Source organism: Primulina huaijiensis, chromosome 4 (assembly GCF_012295235.1).
Source record: "Primulina huaijiensis isolate GDHJ02 chromosome 4, ASM1229523v2, whole genome shotgun sequence".
NCBI lineage: Eukaryota > Viridiplantae > Streptophyta > Magnoliopsida > Lamiales > Gesneriaceae > Primulina > Primulina huaijiensis.
In genome coordinates, this window is record NC_133309.1 from 22,859,301 (window position 1) to 22,871,732 (window position 12,432).

Sequence of the window (12,432 nt, forward strand, 5' to 3'; positions counted from 1 at the left end):
GGAGTGTGAGAAATATTGAGTGTATTGGTGTATACACTTGTTGTAATATTTCTTCCAGTTATAAAAGTTGCAGTGCTCCGTGGACGTAGCCTATATTGGGTGAACCACATAAATCTTTATGTTTTTGTTGGTTATTTTATTCCGCAAGTTTTGGGTACTATATTATCATCGTGGTTGGCATCGCTTCGGGTGTAATTCCCCAACAACTGGTATCAGAGCCTTGTTGTGAAAATTCTTAAGAATTCTGAGTATGCTCTGTGGTTGCAGCTTTGTCTGATCTTCCACATCAGAAAAGATTTTTTAGATTTTTTGCTAAGGCTGGAGAAGTGATAGCTGGAGATGATGGATCGGGACCAGGTATAACAAGTTCGACGGTACAGATTTTACGTTCTGGCGACTACAAATTATTGATTATTTGTATAGCAAGAAGTTGCATCAACCTCTATCTGGAAAGAAGCCGGAAAAGATGGAGGATGATGACTGGAAGCTTCTTGACCGACAAGTGTTAGGTGTAATACGATTGACCCTAACGAAGAACGTAGCACATAACGTGGCGGAGGCAAAAACAACGGAGTAGATGATGTCCATTTTGTCGGACATGTACGAAAAGCCATCGGCAAATAATAAAGTACATCTCATTAAGAAGTTATTTAACTTGAAGATGAGAGAAATGCATCGGTGGCTAAACACATCAATGAATTCAACACGATTGTTTCACAGCTGACATCGGTTGAAATTAAATTTGATGATGAGATTCGGGCACTTATTCTTGTGGCGTCTTTACCAGAAAATTAGGAACCGATGCGGACAGCGGTTAGCAATTATGTTGGAAAAAGAAAGCTACAATTCAATGATGTCAGAGATCAAATTCTTGCTGAAGAAGTTCGCAGGATGGATTCGAGTGAAGGAACATCATTGAGATCTGCTCTAAATCTCGAGAATAGAGGAAGAAGCAGGAGTGGCGAAAAGAGTTTTAACCAATGGCATGGTAGATCTAAGTCAAGAAATGGAAAAGACAAAGGCAACTTTGAAAAGAATGTGAAGTGCTGGAGCTGTGGTGAGACTGGTCACTTGAAAAAGAAGTGCAGATCAACAAAGAACGACGCTAATGTTGTTACTGAGGAGGTACATGATGCTCTATTACTATCCATGGAAAGCCCGGTTGATTCTTGGGTTATGGACTCGGGAGCTTCGTTTCATACCACTGGTAATCGTGATGTATTCGACAATTACATTGCGGGAGATTATGGAAAAGTTTTCCTGGCTGATGGAAAATCTTTGGAAATAATTGGTATGGGTGATATCCGGATGAAGATGACAAACGGATCTGTCTGGAAAATCAACAAAGTAAGGCATGTACCAGAGTTGACACACAATCTGATTTCAGTAGGACAGCTTGACGACGAAGTTCATAAGGTGACCTTTGGTGATGGTTCTTGGAAAGTAAAAAAGAGAGCCATGATTGTTGCTCGAGAAAAGAAACTGGAACACTTTATATGACTTCCAGTTTGAGAAATAAATTAGCGGCTGTGGATGCTGGAGCTAATTCAAGTCTATGGCATAGTAGGCTTGGGGATACGAGTGAGAAGGAAATGAAGATGCTTGTTTCAAACGGAAAGCTACCGGAATTAAATATCGTTGAATACAAGCTGTGTGAAGCTGTATTTTTTGGAAAGCAGAAAAAAGTGAGCTTTTCAAAAGAGGTTAGAGAACCGAAATCAACGGATTAGGAGCTGGCACATACTGATGTATGTGGACCATCTCCTGTGACATCCCTTGGAAATCACTCAAGATATTATGGCACTACTGTTGACGATTCGAGCATGAAATTTTGGGTTTATTTTGTGAAAAATAAATCGGATGTTTATGAGGCTTTTAAACAGTGGGAGTTAGCCATGAAAGATGTGATGGATTCACTGTCATCCAATCACATGTGGGAGTTGTCAGAACTTCCTGAAGGTAAAAAGGTTTTACATAGCAAGTGGGAGTACCGGTTAAAACATGACGGTAGCAGGCGGTACCAAGAAATACTTGTTGTAAAAGGTGAAAAGGAAGTCATTGGTTACACTGATATTTTCTCTCTGGTGGTAAAGTTAACTAATATCAGGACTGTACTTGGATTGATGGTAAAAGAAGATTTACATCTGGAGTAGTTGGATGTAAAGACTGCGTTTCTTCACGGTGACCTAGATGAAGAAATTTATATGAATCAATCACAGGGATTTGAAGTACGAGGGAAAGAAAAAATGGTGTGCAAACTTCAGAAGAGCTTGTATGGTCTCAAACAAGCTCCAAGACAGTGGTACAAGAAGTTTGATGGTGTAATGAATAATGATGGTTTCCTAAGGTATCAGGCTCATCACTGTTGTTATGTGAAGCTTGATGGTTATTATATCATACTACTGATATATGTAGATGATATGTTGGTAGCAGGAGCTTGCCTGGAGGAGATTGATAAATTCGAGAAAGAGTTATCAAAGGAATTTGCTTTGAAGGATTTGGGTGCTGCAAAACAAATCCTCGGAATGGGGATCCTTAGAGATCGGGTGAATGGAGTCTTGAAGCTTGAGAAGATTCCTGGAAGCAAGAATCCAGCTGTTACCATTGGAAAACTGAAGTTGTGTTTGACTTTAGTTGGTCTCCTGGACTAACAAAGGAGGTATGAGCTGCTGCACTGATGGTGTGAAGACATGATTGAAATCAAGTCTTCAAGTGGGAGAATTGTTAGGTGAGGATGTGGGGCCCACACATTAAATTAAATAATATAAAAACATGCTTTCTCACATATCCCACATCGGTTTTGTTATAAAATTGAACGAGGAATTTAGTTATAAATAGAGCTCAATTCATCCAGTTATTGTATCCTAAAATCAAAAGCTTTTCAGCTTTGATAAAAAGAGAGTGCATAGAAAAAAGAGTATTTTTTTTTCTTGAGTGCGGGAATTCTCTTTGTGTGAGTTAGAGAAATTATTTCTTGGTATACTCGGGTTGAGAGTGAGAAATATTGAGTGTATTGGTGTATACACTTGTTGTAATATTTCTTCCAGTTATAAAAATTGCAGTGCTCCGTGGACGTAGCCTATATTGGGTGAACCACGTAAATCTTTGTGTTCTTGTTGGCTATTTTATTCTGCAAGTTTTGGGTACTATATTATCATCGTGGTTGGCATCGCTTCGGGTGTAATTCCCCAACACTCCTAGGGGCTGGGCTGAGAAAATTCGGCGAGCAGATGAAAAGAGGATGGATGAATGGAGTAGGCCGCCCGGAAAGAACTTTGGCCCCCCTCTGCCGCATCACTCAGCAAGACCAACTCGGGGGTGGACGTAGCCTTTCGTTTACAGAATCCCCGGGAGAGTCGGGCCATCCGGTTTTTTCTGGTTCAAGCACCTTCGCCCTGGCATCATCAATAGGTTGACCTCCGGAGGTATAGGTCTCAGTGACAGCTGGGCTTCCAGGAAAGCGGCCTTCTTTTTCTCCTCAATAGCTTTTTTGGTAGCCTTCTTTTTCTCTTCAGCCATCCACCTTCTCGCAAAGGCCTCCTACATTTCCGAGTTATCTGTACAAAGGAAAAAATAGGTGCAAAAAAAAAGAATAAGGGAAAGTGATAGTGATGAGTAAAGAAGGAAATTACCAGGTTGAGCGCCTGAGTCAGATACTTCGTCAATCACCCTGTCTAAAAGGTCCTCGGCTCGGGCACTCAACCCGTAAGCTACTAAATTTCCTCATTAAGGAGGAGAAAAGAAGAAAACTTTTGCCCCTGCACCAGTTCCTGGCTTCGAGTGTGAGGCTCCTCAAATTTATAGCCACGAGGAAGCCTAGGCTGGGTAGGGGGGCTGGGCAATAAGTCGGTTAGGCATTTGGGAGGGGAGGGAAGGGTGATGTAGAAGAACCAACCTTACTATCCCTTCAATGAGAAGGAGATGCCATCAAGGAATCAACTCTTTAGCCGGGCAGACAGGGAGAAGGCGTTATCTCCAAATCGACAGATAAAGAAATAGTATAGAACGAGAAGGCTAATAAGAAGGTTGTGCATTTTAAAGAGGATATAGGCTGAGGCCATGATTCGAAAGGAGTTTGGATGAAATTGGTTTATAGGGACCCCGAGGAAGTGGGTCATGTCGATATAAAAAGAAGGAAGAGAAATCTGAGACCACTACGTACTTGGCCTCTGAAGAAAGTGAAGAAACCCTCCGGGGGCTGATCAGCCCACTCGGAGGGACGTGAATCCAGATTTGATAGGAAGAAGGAATAGAGCCTAGGACTAAGATCTTCCTCAGCCCCGAAACATAGAGTACTTATCCATGGTATAAAACAAGAGAGCACTCGGGGCATCAGGATGCGGTGAGCCAGGAGCTCGGGCTTTGCCCTTCTCCTTTTTAGAAGTCGGGAAGTGCCAACTGTGGGGGCATTGGTTTTTTGATTTTTTGGGGAGATGGTGGGAAGTGGGTTTTTCAACAGGAGGAGAAGGTGAATCGAAATGTGTCCCTGCAGACTCATACCCAAGTGAGCCGCGCGCATTCGTTCCAAAAGTAGAAAAAGTGAAATCAGACATTTTTCAAAAAAGAAAAAAGGGAACAAAAGGGAAGAAAGCACTTATGGAAGATGGGATGGGAAGCTAGTGGCAGAGTGACAGAATAGGTCATCGGAAGGGAACGAAATGCACCGGAGATGCGTAGAAGTACATGGTGAGAATGTAAAATTGTACAAGTGGCAACTGAATGAGGAGGCCATGTATTTCCAAAGCTAGGGAGAACCCTTTCCTGAACAAACATAATCCGAACCGGTGAAATTGCCCACCATCTCACGCCCAATTCACTCGGTCGCTTCAATTGGCAAACAAATATCTTAGAAACTTGTACACTTGTAGGACATGGACGGAAGACCAGTATGAAACAATCGCAACCCACGCTACGGAAATCGCAACAACGACAATGAAGGGAATCCACCTCTGCAACCACCACAAGGATTGGCATAAGTCAAGCTAACTTAATGGCCATAGCAACCATTGTGGCCACCACAATCCAAGGGTTTGGAAACACAAATGCCAATGGCAATCCGCCACCACCATCGGAACCTCCAGCACATGGGGTGTAATACCACTACGAGTCTCTCCGAAAGAATCGAGATCAAACATTTAAAAGAGACCTGGACCCCGAAGTTGCCCAAAACTGGATCAAAAATATCGAGATCCAACTCCGTCTACTCGAAATTCCCAACGAGTTCAATGTGGATGTGGTGACACCATTTTTAGAAGAAAAAAAATCGTCAAATGGTGGAAGACAGTCTCACCAACGACAGCTGCCGGAGCAATCACATGACAACAGTTTCGAGAGGTATTCTTGAAACAGTACTACCCAACTGAAGTGAGATTACAAAAGTTGAGTGAGTTCGAAAATTTCACTCAAACTTTGGATATGTCTGTGGTGGAGTATACTTCAAAGTTCAAATCTCTTGGAACCTATGCCCCTAATATCATGGCTGATGATACCTTGAAGATGCATCGGTTCAAGCGTGGTCTGAGCAATCCTATTCAGTCAGCTTACCAACCCACGAGCTTTGTTGATCTGATGGACGCGGCAATAAGAGTCGAGACTGACATCAAGCGCCAAGAGGACGAGAATAAGAGCAAGTGACCTTTTACTGAGAAATCGTCTCAATGGAAACAACCGTTCAAAAGACCGAATCAGCCCAGTAGGTCATTCAAAGGCACATCGTCCAGCCCAGCCTACCAAGAGGTCAAAATATGTCCCACCTGCAATAACCGCCATTCTGGAGAATTTCGTAGGAGGTCTGGTGCATGCTTCAACTGTGGGAAGGTGGGACATCGAATTGCTGATTGTCTTGAGCCTAAGAAAGAGACACGGTCAAACACTGATACTACCCCCAACAAGCCAAAGGAGAATAAGCCAAACTCTCATGTCTTTGCGATGATTCAAGAAGAGGCAAATGACGCGAACGATGTCGTGGCAGGTACCATTCTAATCAATGAAATGTTAGCTTATGTATTGTTTGAGTGGTGCCACTCAATCGTTCATATCTAAGAGGTTCACTAAGAAATTAGGGCTTACAACTCCTGTTAGTAAGACAATTGAAACACATAAGGTGCACCGAGATTGTAAAGTCTTTATCAATGATCATCTATTTCAAGCTGAATTGATTCAACTAAACATGGTGAAGTTGGACGTCATTCTAGGAATGAATTGGCCATCAAAGAATCATGCTTTAGTAGATTGCCGCGTGAAGGATTTCAAACTACAGGAATAAATATTGATTACAGAGAATTGAATAAGATCTCAATCAAGAATAAATACACGCTTCCAAGGATAGATGACATGTTTGACCAACTCAAAGGAGTAACAGTCTTTTTCAAGCTCGATTTAAGGTCAGGCTACCACCAACTGAAGGTCAAGGCAGACGATATTCTGAAGACGGCCTTCAGAACAAGGTATGGACATTATGAGTTCATGGTAATACCGTTCGGATTAACAAACGCTCCGACATCATTCATGGATCTCATAAACAAGGTGTTCAAACCGTTTCTCGACAAGTTTGTGGTGGTGTTCATTGACGATATTCTTGTATATTCATCAAGTGAGGAGGACCACAAAGAACATCTTCGTCTCACCCTTCAGACGCTTAGAGAAAAGAAATTGTACGCTAAATTCAAGAAATGTGAATTCTGGTTTAACAACATCACATTCTTGGGACACATAATATCAGCAGTGGGAGTATTTGTGGACCTTAAGAAAATAGAAGCAATCATGGACTGATCGAGACCTAAGACTGTGACAGAAATTTGAAGCTTCTTGGGATTAGCTGGCTATTACCGAAAATTTGTTGAAGGATTGTCTTCAATAGTCATACCTCTCACTAAACTCACACAAAAGAACTCTAAGTTTCAATGGAGTAAAGAATCTGAGCAAAGCTTCGAGACTTTGAAGAAGAAACTGGCCTCTACGACGGTATTGATATTGCCAACGGAAGGAAAAAACTTCACCATCTACAGCGATGCTTCCAAATGAGGTTTAGGATGTGTGCTTATGCAAGATGGGAGAATAATTACCTACACTGCAAGACAATTAAAACCATATGAGCAAAATTATCCGACACATGACATCGAACTAGCTGCGGTGGTGTTCGCACTAAAAATTTGGAGACATTATCTTTATGGAGCTAAGTTAGAGATTTTCACTGATCATCAAAGTCTCAAATATTTGTTCATTCAAAAAGAACTAAATATGCAGCAGAGACATGGATTGAACTCCTGAAGGACTACGACTTGACGATAAGCTATCATCCGGGCAAGACAAACAAGGCCGATGCTTTGAGTGGGAAGAATACGGGCAAAGTAATCCTAGCGTCACTTTCAGCACAACCATGTCTCCGAGAAACGATCAAGATAAGTCAAGATCGAGACCTCTCTTTGATGAAACTGAAACAAAAAGCTAAAGAAGGAAAATTATCGGATCTCCAGACAGATAACAAAGGAGTCGTGTGGATGAAAGAACGATTGTTTGCACCCAGCATCGATAGTCTTCGACAAGAAGTGATGTCTGAGGCACACAAGTCAAAATTTTCATTCCACCCCGGTAGTACCAAGATGTACAGAGATTTGAAGAAAAACTTCTGGTAGAGTGGAATGAAAAAAAATGTTGCAATGTTTGTCTCTAAGTGTCACGTGTGCCAACAAGTCAAAGATGAGCATCAAAAACCTGGGGGACTTATTCAACAAGACCTGGGGGATTTATTCAACACTTGGAAATCTTGGAATGGAAATGAGAACATATCTCCATGGACTTTGTAGTCGGTTACCAAAGTCTAAACAAAGTCATGATGGTATATAGGTAATTGTAGATAGACTCACGAAATCTGCGCATTTCTTATCTGTCCGCATGAACTATAATCTCGATAAACTGGCCACCTTGTGCATGAATAATATCGTACGATTACATGGAGTTCCCGTTAGTATACTATTAGATAGAAAGCCTAGGTTTGCATCTCGTTTTTAGAAGAGTTTTCAACAAGCTATGGGGACTAAAATTACTCTTAGTATGACATCACCTTCAAACTGATGGCCAAATGAGAGGGCAATACAAACTCTTAAGGATATGTTGAGAGCATGTGCTCTAGATTTTAGTGGTAATTGGAGTGAACATCTGCCCTTGATTGAGTTTGCTTATAAAAATAGTCACCACAGCAGTATTGGAATGGCACCGTATGAAGCTTTGTATGCGCGGAAATGTCGATCACCACTATATTGGGATGAAGTAGGAGAAAAAGCCATCACCGGAGCTGAACTAACCCAAGAGACATTGGATAAAGTTACCATGATCAAGGGAGAGGAGACTAAAAACTGCACAAGATCGACAGAATAGCTGGCTTGACCAGATATGTGTAGAATTCACAATGTCTTCAACGTTTCGCAATTAAGAAGATATATTTCGGATCCGAGTCATATTCTTGAGGCTGGACCACTTCTGATCGAAGGAAACTTGAATGAAGAACTAAAATACGAAGGAGTTCCCATTCGAATTGTGGATAACAAGGACCAAGTATTTAGGCGACGAACCATTCCATATGTCAAAATACAATGGTCTAATCATACTGAAAGGGAAGCTATTTGGGAACTCGAAGAGAAGATGCGAAAGAAATATCCCTTCTTTTTTGAAGAGCAAAATCACCCAAGTTTCGAGGACGAAACTTTTAATTAGAAGGGAGGGGCGTGAAGACCCAATATCAGCTTTGTACCAAGCCTAGAATTCAAAATTTTGAACTCAATTCCTGCATAATTATAACCGACACAATTTGTGAGCAATTAAGCCTTAATTCTCAAAAATTAAGTGTTTTTGACCAAACATTCACTCTTTTGTAATAGCTCATATTTACACCACACATTTGAATCATATTCAGCCACAAAACACCTCATTTGCTATATTTTGGACAAGGGAATGGATGAATTTTAATAGCCTAATAAATGGCCATTCAACCTAACATTCAGCAGCAATGAAAACAGCATAAATGAGCCATAAAATGCAACATATTTTTGAAAATTCAAAGAGTCACATTTAGCTGATTTGGGATGAGTTGTAACAGCACCATGATTGAGGAATAATGATATTTAAATGGAGTAAATAGCCATGAATGGAGGACCTTTCAGCTGGTTATTTACAGCCTATAAATAGTGGCCAAAGGTAAAGTGAAATCACACAAAACAAAGCACAAACATCCCAAATTCAGAGCCCCTTCGGCAGCAGAAATTTCGAGCTTTGTTCAGCCCAATTTCAAGCAAAAACTCTACCCAAAGTTGATCAAGAAGCTGTCAAAGACTCCAAGACTCGAGCTCAGTAGCATATTTTTCGAGCATAAACAGTAGCTCATTCGAGCCACGTTTCGGCAGGCAAAAAACATCCTTGTGTTTGAGCATTTCAACAAGCATTTTTTCACGTTTAATTGTTGCTTCAAGAATAGTTAGTCGGCTTATGCTATGAAATCTCGAAAAAAAATGCACTGTTAGGATTCAAATTAAAAGTGGTGAGGAAATTTCCGAAACATGAAAAGATAAGATAAGCCCCTGATGTGGTGGATTATAATAACCGATATATGGCATCGCCCCCTTAGAGGAATAACAATTAGGGACTGATCAGTGTACCATGGACAAAGAGATGAATAATAGTGCCTTGATTTGATATGTTTTGATGCCTTGTTTCGAATTCTGTTTACCTCACGTCTTGATTCATGTTGCAATATGTTCTGCGATATTTCACCTTTGAACTCATATTATATGTATATTTCGATATTCTTGTGTACGGTTGGCCCCACATTCTGAGTGTTTCTCCAAACATTCATTCCCTTGCTTCCCTCCCCAGATAAGGGGAAAGTTCAATTCGAAGAAGATGAACAACACATGTTTTGGGGTTGATGATCAAGTTCGAGACATGAAGTTTCAAACATCAGTTTTAGTTTTATTTTCTTTTAGGTTATCGCTTCCGCAATTTTGTTAAGCACTATAAAAATTATGTAATAGACTGAATTTTGACTATTTTATGTACTATGTGGCCTGTTGTTTTACGATTTTAAATTGTTAAACGACGCCAATGGCGCGTCTCGGTTTCGGGGCGTGACATTTCTCATTCGAATATTTTATCAGACGGCCTTTGCAATAATTTTGGTCTTGTGTTTTTGCGAACTCCAAATGTAACTTTGTCCAATCATTTTCATCAATCTTGACGATGCAAATCAAAGCCAAAACCGTCGTTTTACTTATCAACAGTTCGCTCTCAATTGCTCATGGATTGATGGTCTTATAAAACAATTGTAGGAGGCAATCTGCACATCACTTGAAGATTACAGGAAATCGAAAAACTCAAACAAGAGATGAATGATGCTACTCATGGTGCTGACAACATAAGGATGTGATATTAGTGCACCTGCTCAAAGATATGCTGTAATAAAGTGGAATGAGGAATGTGGGGTAATGATATCTTGATATTTGTGCTCCTAAACTTTTAGTAATCTTTATAAAAAAAGTCCAGGTTATCGGCATGACATCATATTGAAAGTATCCTTGGCACATGAATTTCTCATTTGTCTGTGTTACATCTTGTTCCATAAGTTTGTAAATTTTAAATAATTGTTCCCCATTCCAAGATACATATTTTCACTCTCATCCAGAGTTTTAACAGGTTTGCCAAAAGAAAATATTAGATGCATCTGGTGACTACCGGATGTCCAGGGCTTATACTTCAGTTGGATCGATGGCACCTTTTTATGTATTTCCTTGTGGACATTCCTTTCATTCACATTGTTTGATTGCCCATGTCACAAAATGCACTACTGAAACTCAAGTAAGTTGAGGAATATGAAGGTCACTGCTTTTTCTGTAACTTTGTGTTTAAATAAATACCGTTGTTTTAAACCTTTATTTGGCATTTAGAACGTTTACAAAATTTATTTGATTTATTTGACCCGACCTCCACTACACTTTGAGTAACGAGATATTTTCATGTAAACTTATCTTGTACAAAGTAGAGTATGTAAGAAATCTAGAGTGAAATAAATTATCTGGAATAGACATGTTGTGGGTATTGTTTATGAGAAAACATCTTATGCCAAGTGTTCTTCTGTTCTCATGGTCTGAGACTTTAGTTCAATATCTTCGTGGTCTGAGACTTTAGTTCAATATCTTCATTTGGTTTTTCGTGTAAGTCCAAAATTTGCTGTTTTATGGTTGATTCAACTGACAAATGGCCGTAGTGTAGTAGAGTGATCTTATTACAACTTTGTCTTCACAATCTTATTTATACAAATTGCCTTTTGTTCAAAGATTGGTGCTGTAATACTATTGTTTCAATGCCTTTGTTTCAATGGTTTTACAGGCTGAATACATATTAGATTTGCAAAAGCTGTTGACTTTACTGAGTGATGGACCTAGGAAGGAAATGAATGGTAGCTTGAAAGAAGAGGATCCCGCACACAAAACTTCCAGGATTTATATACACAAAAAATTTATATATATGCACGCCAAAAGATTGGTATCTTGTGATATTTGCCGGTCTTGGTAAATTCCCTTTTTTCTAGTCTACTTCATTTTTACATTCTTTATTTCATTTCTAATAGTTGATTTGATGAATTACGTAGAAACAAGAATATAAAATATTTCAAACAAGCAACTGTATGTGAGTCAAGTCTATGCGAATTTAGCCAGTTTGGGGTCGGAAAAACTCGTTATGTGATAAATTGTTCCGGACTGGCTAACAAGGACTAGCAATGGTATCAACTCTTGATGTATACCTGCAAGAAGTCCAAGCTTGAAATCACTTTCTTAAATTCTTGTAATGATCATTTTTTAGTTTAGTTACCAGTGGCGGTGATGCATGATTTATTGCCATGTCCAGTTTCTTCTCACTCAGAAATATAATAACATTGAAACTGGTCAGAACTAGTGCATTCTAGTCTCGTAGATCGTAGCTTGATATGTTCTCAAATAGTCGAAGTTAATGTTTTTAAACAAAAGTAGGCGTGAAAAATAAATTAGTTTTTGCTAGATTCTAGGAATAAGAGTTGGCCAAACAAAGTTTATGTTGTTATAGTAGAAAATTAAATTTGTTGACCCATTAAATTATAGCAAATACAAAATAATTTTAAATAGCAATAAAAAATTATATTTATTGAGATATTAAATTCCTAAGAAAAATAAATAGTCAATTAATTGATATTTTAATATATTTCGTGAGCAAATCAAGATTTTAAAACAATATTGCAATCTTGTACTAAATAGAAGAAAATACTAATATTTTAGCATTAAAAATCCAATCTTGCGGAAGAAAATACTAATATTTTTAGTATTTGAAATCAAATCTTGTAATTAACGGAAAGTAATCACTAAATAAATCACGAGGAGCCAATCAAATTACAACACCTCAAGGCATAAA

The 12,432-nt window shown here is 39.3% G+C and overlaps 1 long non-coding RNA gene across 2 annotated transcripts in view; it reads left to right on the forward strand.

Annotated features, from left to right (window-relative positions):
• LOC140975484 (uncharacterized) overlaps positions 1-12,068 on the forward strand; it is a 28,661-nt gene extending 16,593 nt beyond the window's left edge. The window contains exons 3-5 of one of the 2 annotated variants that reach the window (XR_012174974.1): positions 10,320-10,472; positions 10,684-10,845; positions 11,377-12,068. This is a non-coding gene — a long non-coding RNA (uncharacterized lncRNA). The remainder of the gene's footprint in view (positions 1-10,319; positions 10,473-10,683; positions 10,846-11,376) is intronic. The other variant, XR_012174975.1, reaches the window with a different exon arrangement.
• The last annotated feature ends 364 nt before the right edge of the window (positions 12,069-12,432 follow it).